Genomic DNA, 22483 nt, shown 5'->3' on the forward strand with positions numbered 1-22483 from the left:
TGTACTTTGATTTGAGTGGCCAAATCCTTTTTCCCCATTAATGTGTCGTCAATGTTTAATTTAGAATAAGTTCAAAATTTTTGTTAGAGGAGGTAATCAATAAAAAAATATTTATAAAAATCAATAAAAAAATCTTATTTTCTAGGGTTCCAATGTATAATGAGGAAATATATAGATGTTCAGAGGATAATCTATGTATAGAAAGAAATTTTTTAAAATCTAGGGGGAGTAATGCAACTAAAGAAGAAAATTTTATAAAATTTAGGGGGTGAAAATATAATACAAACTTAAAAAATTTTAAAAAGTTTTAAGATCAATATATAATTTTATCAAATTTGAGAGAGGAGGGGCAATTGCCCACCCTCAAAGTGGCTCCGCCGCTGTACCCTCCACCACTTAGCTAGGGAACAACACATCCATGTGATCATAAGGATTCCGTTTACATGCAATTTCTAGGGCATATATATAGGACATCCCTTATATTTTTGTGAAAAACTCTTGAGCTCCCTCGTAGTTTCTCAGATAAACATCACTTCACTTGTATAAAAAAAAAAATTGCAATTGTAATTCTTACCATTTGGACACTTTACCAAAATATTCCCCAAAGTTTTACCGATGACATTTTTTATTGCTAAAGTTTTCAATTTTTATCATAGTGCTCCCCAGAACTTGAACGAAATAAATTTGGAATAAAATTTTCTCAAATTTGAACATAAAAAGACAATTCTAAAAGAACTTGGCAAATTGCTGCAACAATAAAATAAAAGACTTAGGATCATCCAAGGTTCACTTTTCATTGTTGTCAAAAAAAAAATTCAAGTTTTGAAGAAAAAATTGGAAATTGGAAGTTCAACTTCTATCAGAATGGAAATGAGAACTAGCTGAAGATTGATTTATAATGGAACTTGAAGATATCAAATTATATTCATTATTTTGATTGGGGTCTACGAGACTTTCATATGACTATCACCGTTAGCAATTACCCATAGTCTTTCAATTGTTCATTGCGTTTTGAAATTGGAAGTATCACCGACCAAATTCTACTAATTGCCCATTTGTTGGCAAAAAATGAAAAGCATTGTCGACTAGATCACTTTTCACTAAAACATCAGCAATAATTGTAGTGGGGTACCAAAACCTCAAAAACTAGGATGGTTAATCAAACTTTGCCCCCACCGAACAAATGGGTTAGCCGTACTATATCACCCTCAATTTTAGGTATATACTCTTTACCCCGTCAAGTTATTAGAGTTAGCGATTTTTAATGGAGAGGTATGATGTCCTCTTTTTATGTGGCTGGAATACCCTTGCAGGGTAAAGTGCATAACATAAATTTCTATGATAATATAAAGTCTAACCGCATAGAAACAACGGATAATTGCAAAAACCTCCTTTGAGGCTTCTAATAGTTGCACTCACCTCTTTGAGGTTTTGAAAATAGCACTAACCTCCCCTAAATTTAAGGTTTTGATAGCAGATTCAGCCTATGTCAAAGAAAATACCATTACAAAAATCTTTTGAGAAGTGAGATAATAATTTTGTTCCATTTGTACCCTTTTTGTATCTTGTGAGGTTGTGATAGTAAAACATGGAAATAGTTAGTGAAACTGAAGAGGATATAATGGCAAAGAGAGCAAGTGTAGTAGCAATAACTAGAAGAAGTAATGAACACACGTTCAAAAATCTGAGGTTCTAAAGCATATAAAGTGTACAATCAGCTCCAAAAACTCTCCTTTACTAAAGAAACATTTTGTAATAAGTTGAAATGACAAAGGATTGCTTACTTATTGTTTTCTAATTGCCGCAAATTTTTTAACAAAAAAAATTCTTAGACTTTGCCTTGATTAATACTTTCTTTCTCATTCCGTTTCATGAATGCGTAAGATAAAGTGAGTTCAATCAAAACCACCAGAACTTATTCTCATATGGAGTTTTGTCCGGAGGTTTCTTTCCCCTACTTTTTTTTTTGCTTCTGCTTCTCTTCTATGTAAATAATATACAACTTGGATTGTTCTCTCAAGTATTGTTAATGACAAAATAACGTCATATTAGAGTATCAATTGGTGCCATTTTGTGGCAATTGACGTTTTGTAAGTGCACTTATAGTGTCTAATCAGGCAAGAAATAACTGTTAATCTTGTTTAATTAGTTATCCTGAACTTGTTTATTGCCCTAATTTTTTTTGCCCCAAACTTGTTTACTAACAACCTTAAACTCTAAGGATATATAAGTAAATTCACCCTATCCTACGTCAGTTATAGGCCCCAAATTCTTGTTGGGGGAGGATAGTGCTTTTTCAAAACCTCAGAGGTGGTGAGTGCAACTGTCACAAACCTTAGGGGAGGTTTCTGCAATTATCCCTAGAAACAATAAGGGGTATAGTGCAATTAATCTACCATTTTCAACATTTCAATTTAATAAATATGAACCAATTGTACAGTTATAATGTTATTTATAATGCTTCAAGCCAATTTACATTTTGATAGTACAAATTCTCATAGATTTGTGTGAAATAAATTTCATAGAATTCTACTACAACAACATCATTTTATTAAAAAAAATTATGAATCTTATTTTTATAATTCTACTTTTTAGATATAACTAGTACTGGTTGCCTTTGTTAACTTTTGTTCACAATAATTTGTAATAACCTCATTTACCATAATGTCTTTTGAAATTTTTAATGTTAGCCTTCAAAGAACAACTTAGGCTCCGTTTGATAACACTGAATCTGAATACTGAAATAATTAATTTGCTGAAATTTAAGTACTGAAAAGAGATATATGAATGTCTGAATCTTAATGCTGAATCTATTTATACTATTTGATAAATAATCATAACTTAATGCTTAATAAGCTAAATTGTACAATTTTGCCCTTCTATCTTTTAATCCAAAAAAGGAAATAGAACCTATGATTTAATTAGCTTAAAATTGTTAGGTATGAAAAAGACAATATTTATTTTTAAATCAAATTAATATAAAAGAAGAAATATATTATGCAAAACATTAAAAGAAACATTACAATCCAATAATTCATATAACATCTAAATTCGACCTAAAAAATTTGGAAATGATTGTTTGAATAGAGAATATCATATTGTTTTGTTTAATTAGATAAGGATTTTGAATAGAGAATATTAGGTTATTTAATTAGATAAGGATTTTGAATGTAATTAACAAACAGTGATAGATTTGGTAGATAAGATAAAGTAGTTGAAGTAAATCTCTTGATTCTTATCAAATTAAGCATTCAGTTACGATTCTTGTGCTGAAAAAAATACATACAAATTCAGCACCACTTAATAAGTTCAGCAGGTGAATTTTTATTTATCAAACACCCAAAACCTCTTAATGTCTGAATGAATTTAGTTTCAGCACTTTTTTATGTTGTCAAACAGACACTTAGAATAGAGTTGTATAGGATATTAACAAACTTGGTTTCAACAAAATGTTATAGGCAAAGTTTTATCACCAAATATTTGGCTTCACATTTTGCTAAAATTCATGTTCCAAAAGAGAATATCGAATGAGATATAAACAAAAAATGTGGTTTTATTTGTGTTAAAAGACATGGTTTTGCTTTTAATACTTGGAATATTTACTGCAAAGTAAGAAAAAATGTACTTATTAAAGCAAAACATTTAACCAAATAACAAAAATTGCCTTCGCGCAACTAATAATATCTTCTATGATGAATTACAATTATTTTAAAAGTACGTAAGAGTTTTGATATTTAAAATCTTTGAGGATGTTGTATACCTAATTTTGTAAAGTGTGATTACCTTCAAACCATGGAGGGTGGGAAGGAGGAATATGATGATCAACTCTAAGGATATCAAAGTCATTTACTACTTTTTTTACAGCGTTATTTTTGTTAACATCTGATTGGTCAACTGGAAGGGAGGGCAAAGATGTAATTTCGAAGTTGAGGGTCATACAATATGGCTACCCCATATGTTTAGAGGGCCAAAGTGTGACTAACCCAAATTAGAAATGCTTGGCATGGTACCTAAAGCTTGAGAGCCAAAACTGGCAATTCTCCTCTCTAGAGTTTTATTTCAAATTTTAAATTCTACCACTTCCCCAAATCTGATCCAAAAGACAAGGACATTTCAATACTTTTCATCGAAATCTATATCCCTAGGATAGCTAGCATGAAACAAAATTGAAAACCATCAAACCATAACAATAATAGCTAGAAACATTAAAGAACATGTAGCGTGATTCATTGATTTGTGTGAAACAAGTATACATCCATCCTTTTCTCTCTAATTATCAGCAATATTTCCGTGTCTCGAGGCAATCTTCAATGCATATCAAAAAACCCAACTGGCCAGATGTGATGTTCTTGAATCTTGACCATTACTAGTCTAATTTGAATCCAACCCGTGTGCTATATGAGGAATGCTGTTAAGTGTTCGTCCACAAATTTTGCAGGAAATCAAAATGAGTTGAAAAGAGTACGCACTTGTTGGAAGTCTACTTGAGCCTACCCCACAATAAATACTCAATGTCGATTCTACCGTGAATTCCATGTGATTAAGTAACCATCCACAATACAATACAACTAGAGAGGTAGTAAAAAATATTGGAATTTGGTGTCCTATGGTTGGCAACTGGTTGGCAACGAAATAGACACCATCATTGACATTTCTAATAGCTTTTAAGGCTTTGGCATAAAGAAATGGTTCAAGTGCTTGACTGTATTTCCTTTTGATGATAATGTTGATGATGGCCCTCCATTAATGCATTTACTTCAGAATTCGACTATTAGAAAGAGATTATCTGCGTCAAGAAAAACTCCTTGGTTGAGTGGGAAAAAAGAAAGAGAAACTGGTCGACCCCTTCCACGTATTTTGTCACCCCATCATTGACTACTAAACACATGTAAATCCAGATTTCAACTAATTTATTTAATGTTTTGCAAATATATCGATTAGGATTAAAATTTGCATGAAGAATTATGCATAGAAATTTGAAATGGATAAATTTTATATACACCGATAATGTATATACTATCACTGTTAGATTCATGACACATGTACAAAAGTTGAATTTCAAATTCAAATTTTGTATAATTGTCAGTCATCCAAGACTGACAATATATACACTGTCAGTGTAGGAAAGATTAATCCATTTGAAAGAGTAATTGTGAAAAAGAATGAATAACATGCCTGTATGAAGTTTAATAAGTCCGACCAAATTTCTGGTCTCCAAAAGCAAACCCTGGTAGGGGTCGAATTTCATAAATAAGTTTGTGTACCACAAATAATTAGCACAAGCACGGCTTGTGGGGGATCTGATAAATGTACAAATTTCATCGATAGAATCAAAATAAATATTAAGCATATAAGTGCCATAGAATTATTGAACATGGATTATAAGACTTATTAGTACACGAATAAATTATTCATGTTGCTAATTTGTTTCTGCCATCTAAATACATTTTTAGGTAAATGAAACATTATCATTGCGACAAACCAACAAGTACAGCACAGAAACATGTGATAGAAAAGGTGTCCAACATTATAAGATACTCCCTTCGTCCCACTTTGATAGTTCTGAATTCCTTTTTCATCTGTCCTAAATTGTAGTCTACTTTCCAATTGAAAAATGTAGTTGTATTTTAATTTTCCCAAAAATACCCTTATTCAATGTAAGTTGTTGTTACTATAAACCTACCCCATTTAATGAGAGTTGATTCTTTTTTTACCATCAATTCAAATTCCCATAAAATTGTACCTTATTTAATGTGAGGGTATTTTAGAAAAATAGCAATCTAAATTTATTTTTCCAACAAAGTTAACTATTTTTTCTTAAACTGTGTGAAAAAAGAAACAGAACTATCAAAGTGAGACGAAGGGGGTACTAAACATATGGCTTCAGTTGTCTGAAAACGGTGTATGCATCGCAAAATGTACCAAAAAGATATGGTTAGACGGGAACATTATGAAATACTTATGGACACCATAATTACGATACCTTTCCTTACAATATTTGAGCAGGTTGGTATGTACCATTATGGCACCATATATGACCGAATATTTAAGTATTGAGGTGGCCAGCACTGTCCCCCTATTAACAAGCCTTGTGTTGGAAATGTTCAATACCTTGTCCAACATTTGGCCGCACCTCATTTATGTGTAGAGCGTCTATTGAAAATGATGGCTACCTCCACCTGCAGCTAGCCTTTGAACTGGCAATGTACTTGTGTATTCTTCTCACGCAGCAATGCAGCATCATGTTTGGCAACATGGTTCTATGTTGCCGGAGGAATGTCTAGTTCACCGACTTAGTCACACTTTGGGAAACTACATTTAATTGGTTTTTTTTTAACACATAAAATTAATACATAGAGCCCATTTGGATTGCAAGTTTATAGAGTTTATATATATATATATATATATATATATTGTAATGATGTGCTGTATGTAAAGTAAAATAATAATTGAAAAATGTGTTGAGAGATTTTTTTTGAAAAAACTCGCAATTAATTTTGTGAAACATATTCCTTGATCTTTCCAAGAAAATGTCATGAAGTTCAAAATAATTGGATGCCCTTTTATCATGCATTTGCCTCTAATTCTAAATTTGGCTTTGATATAAATGTGATGGGAAATTGGGAATCTCTCAACATTTGAATATTTTTCTAAGAAACATAAATGATAGGCTACCTGTCAGGCTATCTTTGTATTCAGAATTATGTAATTATTTTTGAATACAATTATGGCTCTTCATTTAGAACTCTGCACATAAGATGTGCATAAGTAAAACAGTGCATGTAAATAACTTTTATTGTTTCGGAGTCATGGCAAAATTTATTTTCAGAGTTGAGGCACACTACTATTTCCTAGCATAAAAGTACTACATTTCGCGTCATATTGAATTAAGTATTATGGATAAATGAAAATTCACTCTATTTAAACATCAGTAGTTATTTTTTTTCTGGCCGAAAGGAGGTTATGAGTATCTATTGCTGCTCTTTGTAATCATCAGCTTGTATATGTAGCTATATCTATGAGTTCATTTTCATATGGTTTAATTACATCTACCTCCTCTAAGGTTTGGCCAAATTACAAAATCCACCCTGTGATTTGGTCAAATTACAGTCAAACACCTTGAATGACAAAAATGTATCAAATGCCCCCTCACATTAATTGCTTGTAGAAATGATGCTTGCATCAGGAATATATATATATATATTTTTTTTTGAAAGCCCCAAAATACCCTTTGCAAATTAAGTTGATCATATTTACCTCCGTTGAAGTTTGTTCAAATCATATTACCTCCCCTAAAGTTTCTCCAAATACTAAAATTAACCCTATAGTTGGTCAAAAATTAGTCCAATGCCTTGAATAGCCAAAGACACACTAATATAGAATCAAGAATAAAAATTTAATATATTATGGATAAAATATCATAAAAGTGTAGCTAAGTGATATTATCACCAAATTACATATCTAAATGTACTAGATGATTGTTTTATAGAAAAAGTGAATTGAAAGAGTGTGGTAGTTGCTGAAACAAGCCACGGGCAATAGGGAGGTGGGAGGGAGGGGTGGAGAGGATTCCTCAATTTTCTCTTTAATTTTTCATTTCTTAGTAATTAGAAATTTTTTAATTTTAATTTGGAATTCAATCTTTCTTGGATCACATTAAGCAAATTTCTAATGAGTAAATGGCTATTCAAATGGTTAAATTACTTTATAGTCAAACCATAGTGTTTTTTCTATAATTTGAACAAACTTGAAGAGAGGTAGAAGTACTTTTTGAAAAGGGCAATTTTGTCATTTCATTACTTCTGTCAGTTGAATTTTGATGCTATCACAAACACGAGGGTTACTGTAATTGGTCAAACTATGGGGTTTGTTTGGTAATATGCTCAAACCTTAGGAGAGGTAGATGTAATTAACCCTTTTAATATTTGCTCGTGACTATTGCATCACATTTATTAGTTATACTCTCATGAACTTTTGAAGTTTTACAAAGCCTTTCAATTTGCACTCATTAACACATTTTAATATTGTAAAAGGGGATTTTTCTAATGAGTACCATAGACTCGTTAAGATATCAAAATTATACGTGATTTATTATGTAAATGCATGCACTTATGTTTATTACTTTCCACATTTAGATACTTTCCTAAATTAATTTCACTGTTATGGAAAAATAACACTTGAAACTATTTTAATGAGTGCTCCAGGACATGGCGCTGATTAGCCAAACCCTTTAAAATATTGTAGGCGGCCATCTTTATTACAATTTTTATATCATGACAGCAACGTATAGTAAACCTCTATATAAATCAATCACGTCTGTCAAATAACAATTTTTCTTGGTTCTGACTCGAAGCTAATGAGTTAAATTAATAACTTTAATAAAATAATAAGGTAATAATTTTTTGAAAAATCTTACATAACCCTTTGATCCCATTCATATCATAAATTAATAATTTGCTATAATTACATATCATATTTTCCTAAAATATGAGCCAATAAAGTTTTGGACTTGAATTCTTATATTGCAATAAGAAATTATGAAGAATAATTGATGTTTTGAATGTTTCCTTCCACATAGCATACCCCAGAGCTACTATATGATCCTTAGCTTCATCAGTTCTATACGTACATTGAAGACATTAACAAAACTAAATTATACTTGCAAAAAATTATATTTTTATAAAATAAAATAAAACTTTAGTTGATTAAGTAAGTGTTTTTTTTGAATTGTAAGTACACCACGATAAATTAATTAATTAATTAATTTATCGATTAATTAATATGTCTTTAAATTAATAGAATTTGTATGGTTCCAAGATTATTAATTTATAGAGATTTTACTCTATACATTCATTAACTACACAAAGAATCCATCCATAGCTTATTCTTTAGAAATAAATCACCATTTAATTACAAGGAGGAAGGGTAATTATTAACATAAGAAGATTTGGGGAGAGATAAGATTATGCAAATTAATGTGATTTGGAATGATATTAAAATTGTAATGTAGTACAAATACCTTTGCTTGTAAGTGGGTTAATTCTACTTTGTACTTTTCAACTATGTTCAAATTTTGACTTTGATCCTTAAATTTTAAAATGAGATTTTACACTTAAATAAAATTGTTGATGGAAGTGGAACAATTTTACACTTAAGTGGGACAAAATTTTTGTCTTGGAGACTAAAGTGGAACCAATTTTATACTTTAGGGATTAAAGTAAGATCAAGTACAATTTTCTATTTTAGAGTTTAAAGACCAAAAAAGAAGTCCCGGTATTTTTAAGGATACAGAGTGGAATTAACCCCTCGTAGGCTGTGACTTTAAATAACATGCTTTATTTGGGGATCTATTAGAAATCCTTGTACTATATAAGAATGACTTTAGGGCAAAGGTAGTCTTTGGATATTAATGGCAAGGGTGGGGCTATTTTGGGAATGTGAGAGTGTTTGAAGTGCAATTGGAGTATTGAATACGAGTCATTATAACTAATTTGGTTTTGTTCTAATTACTTAGACATTCTTTCAAACATTTAAAGTTAGGGATAAGTTGATATGTGATAGTGTTCGATATCTGATTGAACATTGGGCACAACTAAATTCAGCTTGTGTTTTAGTGGAATTACATGAAGGCCTTTCTAATTATTTAATTGTATTAACATCCAAATCTCTTAATTTCCTAGGTCTTTCTTATCAGTTATTTGCAAACTTATGATATATAAATGTTAAGACACAATTAATTGATGCTAATTAGTAGAGAAGTTTGGTTTCTTGGCTATTACCATAGTAACCCCCATCTATTTAAATTCATTTCATTTATTTACAACTTTGTTCCACTACAATCATGCAGCCTATTGAATTCGGATGTTGCTACATTAGTTACACCTCCTCCTCATTTTGCAACACCTTTCTCAATAGGTATGTTTTCTTTAGCCAATCTACTTTTTGGCTATAAGAAATTTGTAATCTTGCAAGTTGCATGTGAAATAATTTTTTTAGTATTTTAATTCAATTATTCATATTAGATAGGCTTGATAAGGAGGAGATCACATATGTTAATTATTATTTGTGGTTTAAAATAAGTTTATCATCATAAATTTTCCCATTTACAGATTGCATCTACTTCTTTTGTTGTTTTAACTATTAGTTATAGTAATTTTCAAATCGTTTGCTACTTTATTGACGATTCCATTTAGGCAATTTTTCACTTCATTTGATTTGCCAATATGCTTAATTATTTACTTAAAACTATTTGGCTGTAAATCTAAAGTATGTACTTCATTACTTTTAATTGTTTTCTTGAATTGAATGGATTAAGATGGTTTAGTACCTTTTTGAGGCAATATTCCTCTAAATTAGCGTGTTAGTTGTTGTATGTCATTACAACTAGCTCAAAAACTGATATTTTGTTATTGTAACCCCCTATCAAGAAGGAGATACTTTGCTATATATTCTAAATCATACAATAAATCATAATTGATTGATTGGTCAATGTGTAGGCCTTGTGATAATATGTCCTTAAAATCAATATAAATTCAAGAATTTGGCTTGCAAGAACCGAAATTCCACTAGCGATGATTTTTTCAAGTATGCTAATTGTTCAAATCTCACTTATATGACAAGATAATGTGGTGTATTGCCCTCATATCAAGGTCAAATTCAAACTAAACAACATATTTTAATATCCCTAAAGTGCATGAGCAGATATAAATAGGTCTTTTATTCTACTAGGTTAGACACAAAGTGGTTAATCGTATCTTATAATTATGTTTCATTGCATATTATATTTTTGACTCAATATGTAACTTATGATTTTTTTGTTTAATATCACATAATAAAATTTTCATACTTCAATTCTTATAGTACAAAATACCAAATAATAATTATTAACTAGTTTTAATTACAGGCACTAAACTCTTGCAAGTCACGCGGGCTTTTCCCCCCAATACAAACTATTAAAGTAGGCCAGCATCTTATAAACCTTACACAAGCTATAATGTACAATTTGCTGTTTAAGGTCCTTGAACTTTTATGAAAAGTTATACTCTACCGTCCACTGTCAAAATTTCCTATATGGCCATCACATTTTGTTTGGCAAATCCAAATCGTAAATTGGCATCGATTAGAAAATTGATATTTAGGTGAATCCTTTATCCTATTTCACAATTACCTCCTAGGAGTTCCCTTAAATAAGTATAATCCTCGAGACCTTGGATTGAGAAATTAGATCACTTATAAGTTTCTTTGAAATGACTTTGGCGCACAATCTTATTAGTTTGACACTAATGAATTACATTTACAACATATTAAAAAGAAATTAGATTTAGTGACTTTGGTATATCTAATAATGATTTCATAGACAATTGACTTTGGTAAATCTAAAAAGAAATTAGATTTAGTGACTTTGGTATATCTAATATTATATTATCCGTACATTTCTTAGACAATTAGTGGGAATCTTTAATAATGATAGTATTGGTTCTTATGGCAATAATTTCAAGTGAATGCTATAAGAGCGCATTTTTAGCACAAGAAGATAATAAAAGGGTTCTCTTTAAATAAGCATAGTGGTTTTCTTTGAAAATCTTGTGATTTAGTTGTTTATTAAAGGAAATTATGTTTTAAATGTACCATGTGTTTTATTAAGTAACTAATGAGAACAACTATGTTTTCAAAATGTAAATGTTTTGAGAAAAATAATAATTGTATTTTGAGATAGTGAAATCCAATTTTTAATAGTCAAGATATTTATATATTTGTCCAAAAACAATTTTAGTTAATCTGTAGTGATTTTCTCCTAGTAGAAAATAGTTAGTTTTTGTGTCAAATATTATAGTTAGTGTTACAAAACAATTAGGTAAGACTGATTCTAGAAGATAGGAAAATTCAAGTGCAAGTTGGTTTCTTTGTTTTCTTTGATAGCTGATTTCTTAAAAAACAAAAGAGAAAAGAGAATAATTTTCTCATGAAAGGAAGGAAATTTGGACAAGTGAAGGAAATCCAAAGCGAAAAGGGAAAAGAATGAGGAAGTAAGAGACTTAGAGTTGGATGGTAAGTAGAAGGAAGGAAAAGGAAACTATCTTCTTAAAGGATTTGGTAATTTGTGTCTTGCCTTGATATCTATAAATACCCTTAGGTTTGAAGCTTGAAAACTTTTATTCTCTTTTGAAAATCAGAAATTTTGTGTGAATGAGAGAAAGAGGGAGGTTTGGCTGAAGTTAGGGAGAAAGAGTTAAGAGCAATAAGGTGTTCAAGAAGGAGAAAGGAAGGAAAACAAGAAAGCTATTTGAGGTTCCGTTCTCGGGCCTTGTACACATCGCCCATCGCATTATGAGAGGGGGCAAAGTTGGCCATGCCTGAAGTCCTTACCTTAACCGCAAGGAGGGGTTCTCTAGTCTTCTTATAATTTAAGAATTTGAAATTTATTGTTTTGGATTTAGAATAACCCTTAATCATTATGCTCTTGTCCTAGGAAATTCATTCAAAGACTTTTATAAACACTAAACAAGAAGAATCTATGAAGTTTGTATCAAGAAAATAAAACTAGGGTTTCACTATATGCGGTAACAAATTTCTAGAATTTATTGAAAACCCTAGAGTTATCCGATTTGCATGCAATCTTTTAGAATTATGAGATTATATATATATACTATATGCATATTAAATTTCAAGTAAAAATATGAAGTCTTGGTGGGTCAGATTTTTATATCTCGTTGTAAATCTGGTCTAGTTTGACAGTTTTGCATGGGAGTCATGTTTTGACTAAGGAACTCATTCTAAACCTACAATTTTTCAAGAGAACATGACAAGAATATTTTGGATATGTTCACATTTTAGTATATCATCATTTTCCAATTTTTCAAATGTCTTTAACATATTTCCTAAAATTAAAAATATAGTTTCCTATTCTATCCAAACCTGTGACGGATTTTGGTAACTATGGTTTTGGTGGTTAAATTAACGTGTTTTTGGAAAATTTTTGTGAGATATGGACCATGAACTGAAATTATTATAGATATATTTTGAATCCAAAATTATTCAGAATTTAAAATTGAATTTAAGGCCTGTTTCTAAATGGTTTTCATTGCAAGTCATGTCTGGAAATCTGTTTTGACAGTCTGGTTTAATGTCATATTTCAAAAAATCAACTTGATAGGAAACTCAGGTTTGAATGAAACTTGATTTGTTTGAAAATAGGTTCTGACTAATATATATGTGTATCAATTCTAGATGTCAAATGTATTTCTACAAGCCACGGTGATCTTGCAAATATGGTATGAAATAAAGTCCTATATCTAGTTGTTGTCTGCAATTGATGACTATTTTTGGAAAAGGAAACTCATTTATTTGAAAAAGTTGTCTTTACAAGAATTGTAAGATTTTGAGTCTAGTTTCTGATCGTTCTCTAGTTTTTGAAGTTAGTTTGTAAATCATAAGATATGGTCATTTTACTAGAATTTGGTCAATCTGAAAATTTCTTTGTGTAAAGCAAAAGTGGTATAGGGACATGGAAATTTTACCAATGCTTTTGAAAAACAAACCGGACCGGCCGGTTTCAATCGGTTAGATAGTGAACCAGCCAAGTCTCCGATCCGGTTCATTATTAGTGTCGATTTATCATCAAACCCAGTCAAAACAGCAAAAAACCGGTTGGACCATTCAACCCATCTTGAATTGTGAACCGCGGATTTTTCATTTTTCCCATCTTTTTTTGAAATGAATCTAAAGTTTTAAATATAAAACTTATCTGTTGAATTTCTAAAAGAGTAATGAAACTCTCTCTATTTCTCACCCTCAAACTCAAAAATCACCGTTTTCTTTTGTAGTTCTATTAGATTTTGTTTAATTTCAGAATATGGTTGTGGTTAGTGTAGGATTTAAAATTTTTTCCTAGTAGGTACAATTGACATGAATTTATTTATTTGAATTTAAAATTTTAAAAATTTATTTGTGTTTAAAAATATTTAACTTTTTATCAAGTGATGCCTTAAATTGGTCCATGAGATAATCTTATTCTATGTACAAGTGTGTGTGTGTGTGTATATGTGTGAGGACTTGAAAATTCACCTATATTTTTCTTATAATTCTCTTTCATTTTGAATAAGTTAATTTATAATTTCTTTACTACTAATTTATTCCCTCATTAGTTGTAATAAATAATAGAATCGAAAGTTTTATTTTTACTTTTATAGTTAGAGTAAATTAGGGTTTTTGTGCACTTTGGTCGTGTGATCACTTGGTGAGGTATGTGTACTAAATTTGATGGATAAGAGTGAGTATTAGGTAAGAGGAAGTATGTGATTAGAAGTGCTAATAATAAGTTAGTGAATCATAAATTTAAAACAAAAGTACGAAGGAGTTAAGGGAAATAGGCTTGAACCGACGTGCGCCGTTTGTTACCGGTTAAGTACACTGCTTGACCAATATTTTCTTACCTTAATCTCCTTGATTTTATTTCATTTAATTCTCCCTAATTTGACCCTAAGACCAGCTGAAATTGTTGACCCAAAAACAAGAGGAAAGAAACAAAAAGCAAGAGGAAAATTGGTGGTGACAAGTGTTGGCAATCCAAGCATGTTTGACCAAGACCATTTTCTTTCTTCTTATCTTCTTCTTGGCCAAATTTTTTTCATTTCTTTCTTCATGGTGGGCGAACCTTGAGAGGAGAAAAATAGAGAGAGAGCTTCAATTTCCATCTTGATTCTTGCCTTGTTTGAGTTGAAATTACAACTTGGTTCTTCAAACAAGGCAAGAATCAAGATGGAAATTGAAACTTGGTTCTTCAATTTCTTGCCTTGTTTGCCTAGGAGGCTTGGAGTGGAGAGTTTCTTTGGAGAAATAGCTTGGTTCTTCACTACTCAAGAGGTTTTGAAGGTATAAGTTCAACAACTTCCTTTCTCTTTCCCATTCTTGCAAAATATGGTATAGATGATTTGAATCTTGGAATATTATGGATGCTACTCTAGGTTTGGTGCAGATTAGTGAAATTTCAGATAGGGTTTACAATTTTCAGCCTTGATTTATGTTGTTTAACTATAATATGTTGGTTTTGAGATTGGATTTGGACTTGTGAGGTGATTAGTAGCCTTATTGTGACTTTTTAGTTTTAAAAGAGGAAATTCCAGCTTTCTTAAGAATTCTCCAGCTTTGCTATTGGATGATTATTTGCTAGAAATGAGTTACGATTTGGATGTGTTTTAGCCTAGATTAAGAACTATCTTTATATTCTTACTTGTGGTGATTGAGTTGGGCTGATTTGAGAAGAAAGTGAAGCCTTGAAAATTGCTGAAAAATTAGGTGAAAACAAAAGAAATGCTGCCTGTTTTTCCTCTCGAGGGATAAGTGAGCGAAAGCGGAATTAGGGATGTGACTTGTGAGCGATTTGGGACTTAGTTATGTAGGGATACTTAAGTGACCTTGTGGGTGACTTATAAATGAAAATTTTGCTTAAACGTGTATATTTTTCAAAGACAAAGTAACGACCACTTTGAACGTGATTTTCTCATTTCTTATACCAAGTTACGAACTTATAAGTTTTAATCGCTTCTTTATTAAAACCAAAAGAGCAAGCATGAATTTTCTAGGGTTTGATAAGTAAAATGAATACTACTTAAACGAGTTTCATTTACTTGATTTTTTTTAAGCGAAACTCCAATATTTTGAAACTCTAGTTGATTGCAAATTGTTATACTATATTTTATCGCAGATTTGGACTCCAGCCAGGGAGTTGAACCTAAGCTTGGATTTGGAAAGCAATAACTCATTGGTGAGTGTTTCCAAACGCATGTTTGAACTTATTACTTGAATGAATTGCTTGGTTAACATGATTGGACGGTACTTAACTTGTTTGATAGGACAAGGGTGTACTTTATCGCGCTTGCCTTAATGTGACTTATTACTGTACAAATAGTTTGATATATATATATATATATATATATATATATATATATATATATATATATATATATGCGCATGACTTGAATACTGTCTGGGACCCTAACCCTATTGGCTAGTCAGTCGAATCGAGCTAGTGAGGGTTTTGGTCGAGGAGATTGCCGAACCATAGGTACTATTTATTGTTTATCGTTTATTGTTTATTGTGTAATCCTTTGGATATGGTCTACTAGATTCGGTATACTCGAGTATTACCATCACTATTAATTTGAAGTTCGAGCCCGGTAGGGGGTTGATTGATGGATGGAGTTTGGAGTTAAGTAGTGATCTACTGGACTGGTTACTATACTTGAAAGTTGATGAAGTGTCAACTACTACTTGGTGACGCTACGGCGAAGTTAACTTGCAAAAGCTATTGTATCCTTTTACCTGAAATTGTTGGATATCTAATGATTTGCTATTTGAAGTGTTATTGCTTATTTTTATGAACTCTTATACACGTTACTTTGATATTCCAAGTTTTTACAATAGATAGTTTGCTACTTGGGTTTGCATGAGTTTTGAAACCTCACTGAGTTTTGGTTCACTCTATTAGTTTTGTTTTCTTACAAGGGATACGAGTGTGGGCATGGGGCTGGTATAGGCTAGCGTCGTCTAGTTTTTGACTTTTGTGAATTGTACTTGTGACAACCCCACCTCCCTCTAAAGCGTACCCAAGGGTTTGGCAAATCGCCTGCCCAGATCTCGCCAGGACTCAGTCACAAGCTAGCTAGACATCTATGAAGTACTCACGCGAGCAACTAACAAAACCTAAACAAAGTCTGTGTCTTCTCCACTCTGTGAGAACCCTAGAATTTTCAGATTTTCTTAGTCTATTGTTTATTCTCATTTTTCCCCTTAAGTTAAAATTTGTTTACTAATCGTTTTAAACAAAGGAAGGTTTGTTGTTATGTATATTTGTGTGTGAGATACGTATATATGTGTATGTGTTAGAAGTATGGTTGAGCGTGGCAATCGAACTTGGAAAAGAGGAAAAATTTTGCGAAAAGACTGAAGGGCCAAATCCGGCCGGGAATCCAACCAGTTCTTGGCCGGATTGATGGCCAGATTGTTGAGGGTTTTTGAAAAAAATATTGATTTTGCTACTGCCTTGAATTCGGCCGGATTCTGATGTGGCACAGGCGGCCACCAACTTTGACCGCCTGTTTTCTCCTCTTTTTATACTGTTTTGCTACCAAAATATCTTCATTTTGCTTCATGTTCAACCGAGGCTTTGAGAGAAGAAAGAAAAACTCTTCAATTTCTAGTTTCAATTTTCACTCATAACTTGAGATTTCACCGATAGAATTTTAATTTACTCCGTACAAGTGCTAGCCAGGGTGGACTAGAGGTCTTGGTAGAGTTATTTTTGGAAAAGAAACCCTAAGTTTCTACCTTTGTTGAACTCATAAGGTGAGTTGTTAAGAAAATTCTCTTTTGGTGCCAATATTGGTTAATTATTGGTTTGTAAAGGTTAATCATGCTATATTGTGGGTGATTTCATGGTTTTAAGTCAAGTTGGTTCAATTTCTAATTTATTGGGTATTGTTCTGATTTTATATGAAAGTCATGGATTGGCTTTGATTTGATAGCTCTAAATGGTGTTAAATGGAACCATTATACGTTAATTTCGTTTGATTGCGAAAAATTTCCGCTTGTGGTGTGAATTTCCGATTTTAGGGTTTCATTTTGGGGTCTTTCTTATGGTTGGCTTTTGAACTCCTAATTAGCTTTGATTGAAGGGTTTTGTGGCCTAATTGGATGTGTTTTATTGTTTATGAGTTGTATGTATGATTGTGGTTATATTGTTATGCGAATGGGTTTTGTTTGTAGGTTGGAAAATACAGAAAATAAGGGGAAATGCTGTCCATTTCTTTTCTTGTGAATTGAGTGAGTTAAAGTGGTTTGGAAAAATGTGTTTTGTGTCAAGTTGAATGTATTTCCTTGAAAATTGCATCGGTTCTTTCAAAAGGTGTTCGAGGGCTAAGTTTGTATTTGAACTTGTATACATATCCGTTTGGCAAATAATGTGACCGTTTTACCATTTTAAGACATGATACCTCTTCCGTTTGAACTTCAAAGGTTTCCTTATGCCCTTCCCAAAATAAAGAGGTATGAGTTAAGGTTTTCGACCACAAGTGAATTGTTTTTAAGTGAGGTTTTAGGGGTGGAAGTTAAAGTATTTTGTCCTCATTTTCACATGATTTTCATCAAGGCACTGGTCGTATAATGCCTACGTGAATATGAGTTGATTTTGAACTACCTAAACGCTCCCGAAAACAATATTTCTTCACCTATCTAGTTAGATTCCGACTTATCTTGGTTCAAGTGTTTTCCGCCGGAAATTTTATAACCATTTTGAGTTTGGTTTTGTACTTGGTTTATGAAACCCTAGTTATTTCCGTCTACCGGTCCAAATGCCCCGTTTCACTTTAAAGTCATTTTATACGTTCTACTCATCATTTATTGGGTTTCTTCGGTTTCACCTAATTGATTGTGCCATATTCTTTCTCGTTTAATCCTAGATTTTTTTGGTGACTAAAGGTAATATCCGGAAGGATATTTTGCACGTTGTTTTGCGTACATAGGTAAGTGTTCCTTGTTTGTTATATTCTCCTTGACTTCATGACTTGTTGTTGTTGTTTGATAATGTGTTAAGTGTTTTCAAGAATTTTCAAAACGAGTTTTCTAGGCGAGCGCGTACTTTATCGCACTCGACCTAAATGAATGTAAAATTTTCAATGATTTAATGATTGAAACATTAGTTGCGCATGATGTAAGCCTTTTAGCTGAACTGGGCCCTGCCTTTCGTTACCGATCGACTCGAGCCAGAAGCGGATTCGGTCGGGCGATATGGTGACCTTAGGTGAATTTGGTATACTCAAGTATTACCTTGTAAGTTGGTGGAGCCTGGCCAACGTCCAGGAGGGTGTGAATGAAACGAACGAACGAGCGAGGGTTTTACTTACAAAAAATTTCATTTTCAAATGATTGGAGGAATAAGGGGAACGACAGGAGAACGAACGAACGAACGAATAAATGGCTCCCTGTGAGCCCGTATCATTTTAATGAATGTTATTATTGCTTTATATTGTCATGTTTCTTGCATTACTTGCTATTTATGGTTAATACATTAGCTTTATTGTTTGATTATGTGTTCGGAACCTCACTGAGTTTTTAGCTCACCCTTTTAGTGGTTTTCCTTAACAGGGAAAGGCGGCAAGGACGAGAGCTCTGTATAGACTAGCTTGGTCTAGTTCTTTGATTTTGTAATGGTTCTCGCCCTAGTGCTTAGCATGGGCTGGTTGTATGGTGAATTGAGAACCTTTGTATATTCGATGGTTGTACTCCCTTTTGAGATAGTAATGTATATAAGTTTTGCGTTAAGTTATGGATTGTCGTTATATTTATTCCTGTGATTTATTTTGATTTTAATTGAGGACTGAAGTGAACGAATGAGTCCCGGCGAGAGCTGGGCAGGCGATCCGCCGAACCCTCTGGTTCGCCTTAGGGGGAGGTGGGGCTGTCACAGTTGGTATCAGAGCCTGCTTCGCGTGGTCTCTGCGCGGAGTGAGCCTGGACTGAGTGGTGACTAGGTATGAAGGATTAAGTACTCGTTCGAGCATAAGCTATGAATTGCGAATGTTATAGGCCTTAAATCTTTTTCGTAGTATCTAAGGATTATAGATAGGTACGTCGGGTAGAAATTTCGATTGTAGATAGTTTACTCTTGGGACTGGCCAGCTCGAGATGTGAATTGTCTTATTTCGGATTCTTGTGCCCGAGTACTCCAAAGTTGAGGTGGCATTAAGTACTTGAAAATTGCATTTTGGGAACATGAACAGGCTTTGTCTGGCTAGAAGGAGCACAAGAGGTCAATGGATATCTAGTTTGGATAGTAAGTGACGTGAGAGACTGGACGGGGTTATTCAACTGAAACTAGGACAATATCTCATTTTCTTTTGATTTGCCCTTACATTGTTATGACATGACATTAGTTTGAGTATTTGTGTATATGATTATCTGTCTAATTTGATAGGTATGTGCGTATTTGACAATTTGTCTTCTTGATATATGGTGTGCTGTGTGTGTATATGTCTATTGGTGTATTTGGTACGTTGGAATTGGTTATCTTAGTCAATTTACTTCATTCATCCATTAAAGTACCCTTTTGAAAAGAAAAGAAAGAGAGCGGAAAAAATATGTATATAGAGGGAAGACGTAGTCGTGGACATGGTCGTGGCCGTAGAGTTAAGTGGGGCCAAGAATCAAGAGAAAGGGAAACAGCAGCTGAACAAGGACAAGGACCGAGAGTGTTACTTGTACTTAGGAACTTATTATGATCCATTGATTTGCCTGGCAGGCTATAATTCGAGTTTCAACGACTCCGTGAAATGGCACATTGGGTTGATATGTATAAGGAAATTGCGGTTCTTCGAGACGAAATAGAGGTCCAAAGGAGACTAGCAGAGTACTGGGAAGAGCGATGGAAGCACGAGTATTCTGAGAAAATTGAGCTCTTGCACAAGAACCTAGAGCTAAAAAGGAAATACGAAGGGGTTTTCGAGGAAGCCTTAGCAATGGCACAAAGCACTACTTCTATGGGCGTTCCGGAGAAAACTCAGAGGACAGAAATGGCAAGACCACAGGTGAAGATCTCCCATGCAAAGAAAAGAGATGCATCTCTTGAGAATCAAAGGCCAGAACAGGGTAAGCGAGGTAACATGATCATAGAGATTTACAAATCAATTTCAAAATAGACAACTTTTCCAAAATAAATGAGTTTCTTTTTTAGAAAATAGCCATCAATCGTAGACAACAACTAGACACAAGACTGATTCCATAGCAAGTTTACAAAATTACCATAATTTATAGAAATACATTTAAACTCTAGAATTGATCTGTATATACTAGATAAAACCTAGTTTCAAACAACCCAATTTTCATTTATCATGTTCTTTGATTTTTCAAAATATAACATCAAACCAGACTGTCAAAACAAATCTCCAAACTTGACTTGCAATGAAAACCATTTAGAACCAAACCTTAAATTCACTTTTAAATACTAAATAATTCTGAATTCAAAATATATCAATAATACTTTATTTCAAAGTCTATATCTCACAAAAACTTTCCAAAAGCACATTAATTTAACCACTAAAAATTTACCAAATATGTTTCAGGTTTGGACAGATTAGGAAACTATCTTTTTAATTTTAAGAAACATGTTAAAAATGTTTCCAAAATTGGAAAATGATGATGTACTAAAACATGAGATACGCAAAATATTCTTTTCATGTTTTCTTTGAAAAATTCCAGGTTTTAAATGAGTTCCTCAGTCAAAACATGACTCACATTCAAAATTATCAAACTAGACCAGATTTACAACGAGATATAGAAACCTAACCTAGACTTTGAATTTTCAATTGAAATTTATATAGATATAGTACACATAAAATCTCATAATTTTGCAAATTTCATGCAAATCAAAACAAACTCTAAGGCTTCCAATAAATTCTAGAAAATCATGACTGTATGCAATGAAACCTTAGTTTTAGTTTTTTTTTTTATCAAAACTTCATAGATTCTTGTTCTTTGGTGTTTATTAAACTCTTTAAATGAATTTCTATAGATTCTTCTTGTTTGGTGTTTATTAAACTCTTTAAATGAATTTTCTACAACAAGATAATAATACTCAAGGGTTCTTCCAATTTCAAATATAAATTACAAATTCTTGAATTACTAAAAAGGCTAGAAAATACCTCAATAGCTTTCTGGTTTTCCTTCCTTTCTTCTTCTTGAACATCTTGTTGCTCCAACTCTTTCTCCTTATCTTCAACTAAACCTCCCTTGCTCTTTCCCTCACTTGACTTTTCAAAGTTTCAAAGAGAGTAAAACATTTAAAGATCTAAACCTTAGTGATATTTATAAATATCAAGGCAAGACATTAGTTATCAAATCCTTTAGGAGGATGATTTCCTATTTCTTCCCTTCTTCTACTTACCAACCGACCGTAATCCTCTTGCTTCCTATTTTTTTCCCTTTTCACTTCATATTTCCCTTACTTGTCTACATTTCCTTTTCCTTTTCATCAGAAAAATTTTCTCCTTTTTTTTAAGGGATCAATTGTCCAAGAAAACAAAGAAACTAACTTGCACTTAAATTTTCCTTTCTTCTTGAATCATTATTTCCTAAATATTTTGTAGTACTAACTATAGTATTTGACACAAAAACTAATTCTCTTTTGTTAGGAGAAAATCATTGCACATAAGATAAAATTATTTTTGAATAAATACATAAATATCTTAACTAGTAAAAATTAGATTTTATTATCACAAAATACAATGATTATTTTTCTCAAACATTTATAATATGAAAACGTAGGTTTTCTCATCAATTACTTAATAAAACAACAAATTACTTTTAAATACATTTTCCTTTAATGAACAAATAAATCACAAGATTTTCAAAGAAAATCACTAGACTTATTGCAAGAAAACCCTTTTATTATCTTATTACACTAAAAATGCACTCTTATAGCAATCACTTGAAA

This window comes from Coffea arabica, chromosome 10c (genome assembly GCF_036785885.1).
Source record: "Coffea arabica cultivar ET-39 chromosome 10c, Coffea Arabica ET-39 HiFi, whole genome shotgun sequence".
NCBI lineage: Eukaryota > Viridiplantae > Streptophyta > Magnoliopsida > Gentianales > Rubiaceae > Coffea > Coffea arabica.